This window comes from Pongo abelii, chromosome 10 (assembly GCF_028885655.2).
Source record: "Pongo abelii isolate AG06213 chromosome 10, NHGRI_mPonAbe1-v2.0_pri, whole genome shotgun sequence".
Classification (NCBI taxonomy): domain Eukaryota; kingdom Metazoa; phylum Chordata; class Mammalia; order Primates; family Hominidae; genus Pongo; species Pongo abelii.
This window is the reverse complement of record NC_071995.2, coordinates 1303769-1316744: the sequence shown is the minus strand read 5'-3', so window position 1 is coordinate 1316744 and position 12976 is coordinate 1303769. Positions and strand designations below refer to the sequence as shown.

General features: G+C 37.3%; 1 protein-coding gene and 1 long non-coding RNA gene across 36 annotated transcripts in view; one reads left to right on the top strand and one right to left on the bottom strand.

Annotated features, from left to right (window-relative positions):
• Positions 1–12976, bottom strand: part of ERC1 (ELKS/RAB6-interacting/CAST family member 1) — a 511501-nt gene that overhangs the window by 215848 nt on the left and 282677 nt on the right. The window lies entirely within an intron of this gene.
• Positions 1–12976, top strand: part of LOC129049301 (uncharacterized) — a 117940-nt gene that overhangs the window by 97905 nt on the left and 7059 nt on the right. For 5 of the 9 annotated variants that reach the window (XR_010135629.1, XR_010135630.1, XR_008512270.1 and 2 more), the window contains 2 exons: positions 414–537; positions 5577–5698. The exons of 3 other annotated variants lie outside the window; for them this stretch is intronic. This is a non-coding gene — a long non-coding RNA (uncharacterized LOC129049301). Of the gene's footprint in view, positions 1–413; positions 538–5576; positions 6441–12976 lie in introns of those variants that run through there. One more of the 9 variants, XR_010135628.1, reaches the window with a different exon arrangement.

Sequence of the window (12976 nt, the reverse complement as noted above, 5' to 3'; positions counted from 1 at the left end):
ACAATGACATGCTCTTGCACACAGAATGATCCTAAGGAATCCACTAAAAATCACTTACAATAAATGAGCATTCAAATGTCGCAGGGCACAATAGCAATATACAAAAATTAACTGTATGTCCATACACAGCAATGAAAATGAAATTAAGAAAACAATTCCATTTAAAATAACATAAAAAATAATGAAATATCTAGGCATAAATTTGACAAATGAAATGTAAGATGTATATACTGAAAATGACAAAACATTGTTGAAAGAAATGAAAGACTTAAATAAATGGAATACTTATGTTTATGGATGAAAGACTTAATGTTGTTAAGATGGCCAATACTCTCCAGGTTCAACACAATCTACACTAATTTACAGGTTCAACATAATCTCTATAAAAATCTGAGCTGTTGTTTTTTTTGCAGAAATTGACAAGCTGATTCTCAAATTCACATGGAAATAAAAAGGAGCCAGAGTAGCCAAAAACATCTTGAAAAAGACAAAGCTGGAGGGCTACTCATACTTCAAAACACACTACAAAGCTTCTGGGTTGGTACTGGTTTAATGATGGACAAAGATATCAGTGGAAAAGAAATGAGAGTCCAGAAATAATCCTAACTTTCTAGGTCATAATTTTGACAGGGGTACCACGCCAATTCAATGGGGAAAGAATATTCATTTGAACAAATGGTGCTTGGACAAATGCCCCAGTACTTCATACTTCTAATTTCTTAATGGCATTAACTTCCTGATGACACTGGGTCACTTGTCCTGTATTATGTACCACATTCTGGATTCCACTGACTATTTCTTTTCTTTTTTTTTTTGAGGCAGAGTCTCACTCTATCGCCCAGGCTGGAGTGCAGTGGTGCAATCTCGGCTCACTGCAACCTTCACCTCCTAGGTTCTAGCGATTCTCGTGACTTAGCCACCCCACCGCCAGCTAATTTTTGTATTTTTAGTAGAGACAGGGTTTTGCCATGTTAGCCAGGCTGGTCTTGAACTCCTGACCTCATGGGATCTGCCTGCCTTGGCCTCCCAAAGTGCTAGGATTACAGGTATGAGCCACCGCACCCAGCCTTTGTTGACTATTTCTTAATGGTGCCATTTAATCTGTTCTTCTTATCCTCATTTTTCTTGTAAACTGAAAGATTTAAAGGCGTTAAGTCTTCGTTAGATTTTGGTTCAGTATTTTTGGTCTTTTTGACAATAATATTTCATAAGTAAGGCTATGTAGTCATAGTATATCACATGAGATATATAACTGGTTGTCTTTCCCATTTTTAACAATAACATTGATTAGTGGGTTCAGGTGACAGCAGTGTGATATAAATATTTTTATTTTAATTAATTAATTAATTTTTTTTTTAGACAGTCTTGCTCTGTTGCCCAGGCTGGAGTGCAGTGGTGCGACCTCGGCTCACTGCGACCTCTGCCTCCTGGGTTCAAGCAATTCTCCTGTCTCAGCCCTCCAAGTAGCTGGGATTACAGGTGCCCACCACCACACCAGGCTAATTTTTGTATTTTTGGTAGAGACAGGGTTTTGCCATGTTGGCCAGGTTGGTCTTGAACTCCTGACCTCAGGTGATCTGCCTGCCTCGGCCTCCCAAAGTGCTGGGATTACTGGCATGAGCCACCACACCCAGCCTGATAGAAATCTTCATTATAAATTAATTAATCTTTTATCAAATTATTTAATCATCTAAATAATAATCAGTGAAGTTACACGTTTTGTTTAGGAACCATTTATACTTCTTCTTCCTTCAAATTCCCAGCCACATCTATCCTCACCTTCCCACACATCACCAACAGCTTGTTTTTCTTAGTCTTGCTGATTTAAAGGAGTTATAAACATATTAATGAACATATATTCTAGATAACAACCGTTTATCAACTACATGTGTAGCAAATTTATTCTTCCAGTTTATGGCTTTTTCTTTCCATTATACTGGTTTTTGATCATCAGAAATACAGTTACATGCCACATAATGCTTTAGTCAACAATGGCCCACATATATGATGGTGGTCTCATCAGAGTATAATGGAGCTGAAAAATTCCTATTGCCTAGTGATGTTGCTGCCATCACAATGTTGTAGCACAATGCATTACTCACGTGTCTGTAGGGACGCTGGTTAAACAAACCTACTGCACTACCAGTTATATAAAAGTATGGCACATACAATTATGTACAACATGCAATGATAATGAACTGTTACTGGTTTATGTATTTATTGTACTATACTTATTACTTCAGAGTGTACTCCTTCTACTTATTTTTTTAAGTTAATTGTAAACTAGCCTCAGGCAGGTCCTTCAGGAAGTATCCAGAAGGCACTGACATCCCAGGAAGATGACAGCTCCGTGTGTTACTGTCCCCGAAGGCATTCCAGTGGGACAAGATCTGGAGGTGGAACATAGTGGTATTGATGATCCTGACCCTGTGCTGGCATAGGCTAATGTGTGTGCTTATGTCTTAGTTTTGGGAAAAAAAGTTTTAAAAGGTCATATAAAAGTAAATTTTTTTTTATAATAGAAAAAAGGTTATATAAAGATATAAAGAAAATTTTTTTATATACTTGTACAGCACGGTACAATATGTTTGTGTTTTAGGCTAAGTTATTAATTTGTGTTTTAGGCTAAGTTATTACTATAATACTATAATAAAAGAGTCAAAAAGCTTTAAAAAGTTTTTAAGTTTATAAAATAAAAAAGTCAGCGGCCGGGCATGGTGGCTCATGCCTGTAATCCCAGCACTTTGGGAGGCCGAGGTGGGTGGATTACGAGATTAGGAGATTGAGACCATCCTGGCTAACACAGTGAAACCCCGTCTCTGCTGAAACATACAAAAAATTAGCCGGGCGTGGTGGCAGGCGCCTGTAGTCCCAGCTACTCAGGAGGCTGAGGCAGGAGAATGGCGTGAACCCGGGAGGCAGAGCTTGCAGTGAGCCGAGATCACGCCACTGCATTCCAGCCTGTGCGACGGAGCCAGACTCCGTCCCAAAAAAAAAAAAAAAAAAAAGTAAGCTTAGTAAGCTAAGGTTAATTTATCATTGAAGGAAGAAAAACATTTAAAAAATAAGCATAGTGTAGCCTAAGTGTTCAGTGTTTATAACGTCTACAATAGATATCCTAACCCTTCACATTCACCCACCACTCACTCACTGACTCACCCAGAGCAACTTCCAGTCCTGCAAGCTCCACTCATGCTAAGTTTCCTTAACAGATTATCTTTTAAAAAATCTTTTATATTGTACTTTTACTGTGCTTTTCTATGTTTACATATGTTTGAATACTAAAACACTTACCTTTGTGCTACTACATTATTCAGTACCGTAACGCTTTCCACAAGTTTGTAGCCCAGAAGCAAAAGGCTAAACCATATAGCCTAGGTGTGTAGTAGACTACACCATCTAGACTTGTGTAAGTTCACTCTATGATGTCTGCACAAGGACGACTGCCTAACAGTGAATTTCTCGGATGTAGTTAAAGTCTTTGTTGTTAAGCAATGCACGACTATACCATATATTAACATGTTCAAATTTATCAGACATTTATTTTAGAATGTGTGACATTTACATTCTGTTTAACAAATCCTTTCTTATACTCAAAGTCGTATTTCCTACTTTTATACTGGTTTCATTGGTGGACTAAATTAGTGGTCTCAATTATTCATTCCTTTATAGTAAAAATGTACATCTATATCCTTGCTAGGGGCTTATGATGGGCAAAGTACCCTGAGTACCTTTGGCTAGGCTACGTGACTTGCTTTAGGTAAAGAGATGTTTGCAGATCTGACAGAAGCTGAGGCTTACAGTCTGAGCGGCTGAGTTGCATTTCTACCATTGCCAGGAGAACAACATTTTGCATAGCTGCTGCCCCTCAGCTGGGCCCTAGAAGGAGCCATGTGGATCAGAGCCACCCCAGTTAAAATCTAACTCAGAGCCAACCATACTCACCCTCCATGTATGTGAACGAGAAATAAATGCTTGGTATTGTCTGTACCTTAGTCAGAATTCTCCAGAGAAACAGAGTGTATATGTGTAAATAAAGACTTATTAGAAGAAACTGGCTCATGAATCACAAGATCTATAGGGTGAGCTGGCAAGCTGGAGACCCAGGAAAGCCAGTGGCATAGTTCCAACCCAAATCCAAAGGCTTGAAAAGCCAGGAGAGCCAATGGTATAGCTCCAGTCTGAAGGCGAGCAGGCTCCAGACCCAGGAAGAGCCAGGGTTTCAGTTTGAGTCTGAATGAATGCAAGGAAAAGCTAATGTCCCAGTTCGAAGGCAGTCAGGCAGAGGGAATTCTCTCTCACTTGGGAAAGATCAGAGTTTTGTTCTACTCAGGCCTTTAACTGATTGGATAAGGCCCACCCACATCAGGGAGGGCAATCCACTCTACTCAATTTTGCTGACTTAAATGTTAGTCTCATCCCCAAATACCCTCACAGAAACACCCAGAATACTGTCTGAGCAAGTATCCAGGCACCCTGTAGCCAGTCAAGTCAACATCTAAAGTTAACCATCACAATATGCTACCGATATTTTGTAGTTGTTTGTTATACAATATCTGATTGATAAACTTTGTAAGAGTTTTAAAGTATTGCTTTTCATGTTTAGTCCTTAATCCATCTGGAATTCATTTTTGTATATGGTATGAGGCAGGGGTCTGATTTCATTTTTCCCCATATGGATAGCCAAGGTGCAGTACCATTTATTTAAAAATCTATTCTATCTTAACCTTTGATACATATCAAGTATACTCAAAAGCATGGATATTTCTGCACTTTCTATTATGATCCACTCTTTTGCCTATTCCTGTACCAATACCACATTCATTATCTTAATTATTATCACTTTATAAGGCTTGATATCTAATAAGTCTCAGCTTGTTCTCTTCAAGAGCATCTTAGCTATTCTTGAACTTCTGCAAAAATATTTAGATTTTATCATATGCCAGGTACTCTTCTAGAACACGTAATGAACTAGATATATTTTTAGAACTTTAATATCTTTCATAAAGGTTAATAATTTTTCTCATTAAAATGTTAAACATCCTAATAATATTTATTCCTAGGTACTTTATATGCTTAATTTTCTAGTAAATAGTATCGTTTTTACAAAAAAATGTAAATTTTCTGTTCAGTGCAGATTACGGAAATTGAATCTGTATCTAGCAGTCTTCTTAAATGCTCTTACTGACAGATTTTGAAGTTTACTATATAGACAAATATGATAGTTTTCTTTCTTTTCTTATTCTTACAATATTCATTTCTTTCACTTGCCGTGCTGCATAATTTAGAATGGCTACTACAACGCTGTACAGACATGGTGATAGCATGCATTCTATTTTATTCCTATCTTTAAAAAGAATCCTTTATAAGTTTTATCTATAAGTAGTGTAATTTTTAATAGATACCCTTTATTAAGTTAAGGAAATTCCCTTGTATTGCTAGTTAAGAACTTTTGAAAATTATAAATGAATGTTAAATTTTCTGCATTTCTTGAGATGGCCACTTAACTTTTCTTCTATCATCTTTTACTGTGATGGATTATAGTAATTAGTTTTCCTTTCTTTTTTTTTTTTGAGATGGAGTCTTGCCCTGTTGCCCAGGCTGGAGTGCAGTGGTGTGATCTCAGCTCACTGCAACCTCCGTCTCCCCAGTTCAAGCAATTCTCCTGCCTCAGCTTCCCAAGTAGCTGAGATTACAGGTATGCACCACCACGTCTGGTTAATTTTTGTGTTTTTAGTAGAGACGGGGTTTTGCCACGTTGGCCAGGCTGGTCTTGAACTCCTGACTTCAAGTGATCCACCTGCCTTGGCCTCCCAAAGTGCTGGGACTCCATCTCTACAAAAAATTAACCACGCCTAGCCAGGATTACAGTAGTTTTCTACTGTTAAGCCAACCTTGAACTCTTGGAATAAAACTTGCTCATGCACATTTTTCTTTTTTGTGTACACTAATTTTGGATTGGTGTGATTATGTTTAGGAATTTTTCTACATGTTCAGGATTGAGACAGGCCTAAGCTTTTCTTTTCCTGTATTAACTTGTAAAGTTTTGATATAAAGTTATGTGAACCTTATTAAATATGTTGTTGAGTGATTGTTCCCTCTCTTTTATATTTCCAAATTGTGTCTGTAAGATTGAAATTATTTGCTCCTTGTATATTTGCCAAAAGTTACCAATATAAATCTCTGGGCTTGAAATTTGTAGGAAAAATTTTTATTACTGCCTCATTTTTCTCAGGTTTTCTTTTTCATATTTAGTTGGCTTTGCTAAGTTCAATTTTTCTTGGCATTTGGTCATTTAGTCTAAATTTTCAAACGTGCTGGCAAAGATATCTTTGTATCTTTCTAGCACCTACAAGACTAGTAGTTGTGAACCCTCTATCATTCTAAAATAAATATTGTTCATTGTGCCATCTTTCTTTTTTTCTTTTAGTCTCACCAAAGACCAGCTGACTTTCTTGGTGTTTTCAAAGAATGAATTTTGGGCTTTGTGGATTTGTTTTATAAAAGAGTGACAGGGATTTGGTTTCCCACTTGACTATCTTGGGCTGCCTTGATCTTTTCTTTTATCCTATGAAGATATAAAATCCAATGTTCAATAGTTATCAAGTACTTATTTTTGAATTCCCTACCTGTTCATCCCCTGACCTGAGAATTTCTTACTTTTTGCCAAGATATAAATGCAATTTTATTGACTATCTTCAATTGTTTCTGTGAAAGTTACTTCCCCAGCATCAACTCTGTCATGTTTAAGGACACATTTTACCCTTCATTCAAAACTCTTACTTCCAAAGCAAACAAAAAAAATTCGATTGAAATATGAGCAAAAGATCTCTATAGACATTTCTCAAAAGAAGACATAAAAATAGCCAAAAGTTATAAGAAAAATGTTTGACATCACTAATCATCAAAGAAACGCAAACCAAAACCACAGTGAAGCTGGGAGTGGTGGCTCACGCCTGTAATTCCAGGAGGCCAAGGCAGGAGGAAGGGGTTTGAGGCCAGTCTAGACCACAGAGTGAGCCTCCATCTCTACAAAAAATTAGCCAGGCATGTAGTGCACACCTGTAGTCTCGGCCATTCTGGAGGGTTGCTTGAGCCCCGGCGTTTGCAGCTGCGGTGAGCTATGATCACGTCACTGCGCTCCAGCCTGGGTAACAGAACAAGACACTGTCTCTCCCTCAAACCACTCCTAAAAAAACCCCACGATGAGGTACTAACTCATCCCAGTTAAAATGGCTATTACCAAGAAAGCAGAAAATAACAAATGCTGGCAAGGATGCAGAGAAGGGAGAGCACTCATACACTGTTAGTGAGAATGTAAATTAGTACAGCAACTATGGAAAATAGTATGGTGTTTCCTTAAATAACTAAAAATAGAACTCTCTCATGATCCAGCAATCCCACTACCGGGTATATATCCAAAAGAAAGGAAATCAGTATATCAAACAGATATTTGCACTCCCATGTTTACTGTGGCACTGTTCACAATAGCCAAAATACGGAATCAACCTAAGTGTCCATCAGTGGATGAATGGATAAAATGTGGGATGTATATACACATACACACAAACACACACACACACGAATACTATTCAGCCATAAAAAGAATGAAATCCTGTCATTTGCAGCAACATGGATGGAACTAGAGAACATTATGTTAAGTGAAATAAGCCAGGCACAGAAAGACAGATGTTGCTTGTTCTCACTCACATGTAGGAGCTAGAAGAAATTTGATTTCATGGAGATAGTGAATAGAATAGTGGTTACCAGAGGCTTGGAAGGGTAGGAGGGAGAGTGGGATGAAGGGAGGTTGGTTAATGGGTACAAAAATACAGTTAGATAGAAGGAGTAAGTTCTAGTGTTCAATAGCACAGTAGGGAGACTATAGTTAACAATCATTTATTGTGAATTTCAAAATAGCTAGAAGAGAAGATTTGGAATGTTGCAACACAAGGAAATAATAGATGTTAGAGGTGATGGATACCCCAGTTACCCAGATTTGATCATTACACATTGTATACATATATCAAAATATCACATGTACCCCATAAATATGCACAACTATTACATATTGTTAAAAAACTTAAAAATCTCCACCTTCCAGATTTTTATGTTAGTAAAATTGTTTTCTTAAAGACTGCTTAATTTTCCCATCCATTTGAGTGTCAGACCCTCAAAGTATTTCTGCCTCAGATTATACATATATCCAAGTAAGTCCTAAAGCATTTTGGTATTCAGTGCAAGAATGGTACCGTAAACCAGGATTTCCAATCAATCATCTGATTTGCTCTCTGGCTCTAAGCCAGGGAAACAGTTCCAAAGTCAGATTTAATTACTTCATTTTCTGTTACGTTTCCACAATCCAGGAGAACACGTCCAGCTAGAATCATGTGGCTCCATTTCGTGCCTACCACTGAGCAGCTGTACAGTATTGGGTACAGCCAGAGAAACGAGGGTAAAGACCGATGAGGAGAAGAAAAGAAGAGATAAATCCTATAGTAAACAATGAAGAATTTATCCACACTTTAAAAATATACTGCAGGTCACAGCACAATTTTCAAAAGCAGACGTTTTAAAACACAGAAAAGCTCAGACCAAAGCTGGGACTCAAATATGTAACTTAACTGCCTCCAGTAACATATTAAGGAGAAAGCACGGGGCTTGACAGTGTGCAGTGCCAGCAGGACCAGATGGTTTGCTTAAATCACAAGCTAATAAACTTTTGCTCAGAATAAGAAGGGAACAAATTATGACTTTACCACAGACCTATTTTCCTTAAGAAAGCAGCACAACAGGGGGCTTCAGAGGCTGGCAAAGCCTGCTTCTTCAAGTTTCCCACCTTCTTCTGTTCCACAACCAGGAGAAAAACACTTTTTGTAGTTTCTAAGACGCATATGGAAAATCTTGTTATGCTCTCTTGGGAGAGTAAAAGGCATAAGTCTCCACAAGAAGAAAACAATTAGAAGAAAAAGGGAGTGGTACAAAAAGATTATCTAGAGGTTCAGCAGTCACCATGCAAGCCAGATTGTCACTTGAGAAGTCCACCGGTTTCCCTGACTAGAACAAAATTCCAGATTAAAACCTACTCTCTGTTTTATAATTACAAAGAAAAAAAGGTAACAAGCTCTTGAGTTGAGGAGCATTTCTGAAGTATTAGTGAAAACATGTATACATATATACCTACATACATAAATTCTATCATCCTTTCCTAGGAAATTCCTTTAGGGGATCTCACAATCATTGCTAAGGAAAATTTGAATTTACATTTACCAAGAGAGCTTTAGGCTATTATTTACACTAGAAATCTTTTTTTTCCAATATGTTCTTTGGCCAACTCATGGTAATTCTTTGACAAGATATATACCGGTAGGACAGTATTTTATAAGCATGGAATAGCTATAGTTATTGCAATAATAATTACTTACATTATTTGACTACTTTGAAGTACACTGTTCTAAGTGCTTTAGATGTATTGTCTCATTAAAGCCTCAAAATTATCCTATATGGTGGGTATAAAGAATTATTATCCTCATGTTTATGGCAAAAGAAACAGGGTTAGTGGGTTTAAGTGCCTTGTCCGAGGTCACACAGTCAGAGAAAGCAAAGCCAGGACTCCAAGCTAAGTAGTCCGACTCCATCTTGCTATACACACTGAGTGCTGCTTTGCTATAATGTATCAGTGTTCACCAAAATCATCCACAATGGTATCTAATGAGTCACTGGGTAGTGTTCCCATTCTCACTCTTTTTACAAGAGAGTGGAAACATATCAGTGTGAAAGAAATGCTTCTTTTCCAAGCCATCTCAATTTTCCTTTTATTTAAAAAAAAATCAACTCAGAAGGCTTAGGAAGATAAATCCTGTAATAAGCACTCATCACTCCTAAGTAGGGCTTGAAAAATAAGACACAATAAAATGTGGATGCACATTTTCAAAGCAAACATCACCCTGCTGCTATGACCCTCAGTATCTTGTGTCACTGATGTTAGAAAGAGGCTAAGACGGGCCAATGTTTCATCACTGCCAATTCTATTTAGGTAACTTTGGCAGCATAGCATCAAAACTAAAAAATAAAAACCTAAATTAATGCACTGAAAACAAACTATTTTTCAGCAGAATATTATTTCACTTTTCCTATTTTTAAGTCAGCCTACATCATGCTTTGACAGCAAAATATTATTTATCTCCCAAGATTTGCTTATTTCAGCAACAGATTGTAACAGAACCAATTAACACAAAAAATTAATGATCTACTGGGTATGGGTACACATAAGCTCCATGGTTCTTCTTTCCTCCTGGAAGAAGGGAGGACAGAAATAATCTAAGTAATAGACTGCATTTTCTTCCTCCAGCAGTAGTAACAAAGAAGATGTGGCAACCACCATTTTATGCTTTCTTCTGCATCTGGGTCTGAGAGCTCTTAATATTTCATTAGGGTTTGTGACAAATGTCTAATTTAGGAAATGAAATATGAATAGAGGTGGAATGACAAAGACCATCCCTAGAACTCTGAGCTCTGAAAAGGCATTTTTTTTTTTCCTGCTTTGCTAGGGAGTTAAGACAATAGAATAAAGCAGGTGTTGAATGGCTGTATAATTTGTCCAGGTTTTGGAAAGAAATTTCCTTCTTAGTTGAAATAATCTGATCATCTCAAATGGAGAAAATATTTATTGCATTTTATTCGGAAAACAGCAAACAAAACAGATCATGTAGGGACTCAGCCCTTCTTCTAAGATCAAATGAAATAATGTGAGTAAAACAGACTCAAACGCTTTCCTTAAGTTTTCAACAAAAATAAATGTTTCACTGCCATTTTAACTGGAAATTTTAATTCTTCTCATTTGCAATGGTGAAAAAAGCCAAACTGCCACCTCAAAATAAATAAAGTTGACATTTCATTAATTAGACACACATTTTGTGGAGAAAATTTATTTCAACATAACCCTGGACAGTTGTTAGAAACACAATGTTGGCAAATAAAATGACACTTATTTGACCTTATCAAAAGTATACTATTAGCTAAGGGAGAAAAGTAAAAGGATGGGATTTTAAGTCTGGTAACCCTAGGACACCAAGAAGGAAACTCATAAACATCACGTAAGTGCGTGTATAGTATGTGTATGTATGTGCATCTATGATACGTGTATGTTTGTGCATGTCTGGTGTGTGTGTGTGATTTTGGCCATAATAAGGATGAACAGTTGTATGCTGCCGTTGTAAGCTACTAAAACCCTTGCAAATACTTATCTCCATGTGAGGTAGTGAGTGGATACTTGTGGGGATAATAATTTCTTCCATCTAGGTGAGGTTGCAGATACTTGGAGAGATTACAAAACTTATGCCAAATCACTGTTAGTACACAGAAGAAGGATTAGAATCCACGTCACTTGACTTCTAATCCAAAGCACTTTACATTGATTTTATTGCATCTTTATTCATTTATTAAAGAGGGTGGAGATAAGAGGAAGGGACAACTGAATGTCAAAATAGGGCTTGGGACATGACACACACAAAAGCTATCTGTTGAATAGGATAAATCCCACCGTGCACATTTCTCCAGAAAAAAATATCTTTCATTGAAACATCCAGGAAGACACAGCCAAGGAGAATATAAACTGCATATAAAAATCAGTGGGAAGCCATCCGGCTCCCAAGGCTTTACTTTCAGCCATATCTCAGATGACTGCTTCTATGATCAGTAACTTGGTTTATCAAACTTCTCAGTAGGAGAAAAGAAATAAGAGCCAAACACTCCAAGAACTCATTACAAGCAAATGACATATCCCTTGTTATAGATCCACCACACAGACTCCAAGAGTGCTTCCTGGTACAGAAGTTGTTCTGCAGTTTAGAGTATAGGGTATAAAAACATGTCTGGTCAGGCGCGGTGGCTCACATCTGTCATCCCAGTACTTTGGGAGGTTGAGGAGGGTGGATCATGAGGTCAGGAGTTCGAGACCAGCCTGGCCAACATGGTGAAACCCCGTCTCTACTAAAAATACAAAAATTAGCTGGGCATGGTGGCGCACGCCTGTAGTCCCAGCTACTTGGGAAGCTGAGGCAGAAGAATTGCTTGAACCCGGGAGGTGGAGGTTGCAGTGAGCCGAGATGGCGCCTCTGCACTCCAGCCTGGGCAACAGAGCAAGATTCCGTCTAAAAAAAAAAGTCTGCTTTGAAAACCAGTATCCATAGACTTCTGGCAGTCATTTCTGGGGTTTAATTTTGGATGTGCCAAAGGTTTGTTTCTACTGTAACTAATTTTTTCACATGGCTGTAACTTTTGAAAACACAGATACAGTCCTTTTGCTGAATAAAATGGAAACTTAAGCCTAAATTTAAAGGCACAGAACTTTAAATTTAAATTTAAATTTAAATTTCCTGAACTTCCAGGACAGTATTATCATGTACTACTTTGTCAAAAAAATTTTCTGGAGGTTTTTCTAGAGGAAGAAACTAAGATAACAACAACAAAAAAAGACAAATCCAAATGCATTACTTGAAGAGCAACTACTCATGTTTCTAGAGAATTTTTTGGTCCTACCATGTCATGGGGTTATTTCCTGGGGGCTTCAGTTCTGTTTCAGAATTTCTTTAGTAGTTATCTACTGACCCCATCTGGCAAAATTATAGAGGAAGTTACAGTTGTTAAAGCTTCCGTCAATGTGATTTCTAAAAATTTTATATAAAGAGAAATTTTAAGAGAAATAAGAAAATAGGAGATCAGGGCAAATGAATCTAAAGATCTTTAGCTTTATCTTCCTATACACATAGCATGAGAGAGAAAACATACAATCAGGAAAAGGTCATGCCATTCACTTAGGAGGATTTTAAATTCCAACTAATTTACACTCCAAGTTCATATCGCATATAAAATCTCCACTTTTTTTTTTACTGTTATATTATTTATAAAGTTTTCTGCTTTCTTTTTCAAGTATACTAAACATTACTCCATCTTTTAGGGCTATCCGTATTCTAAA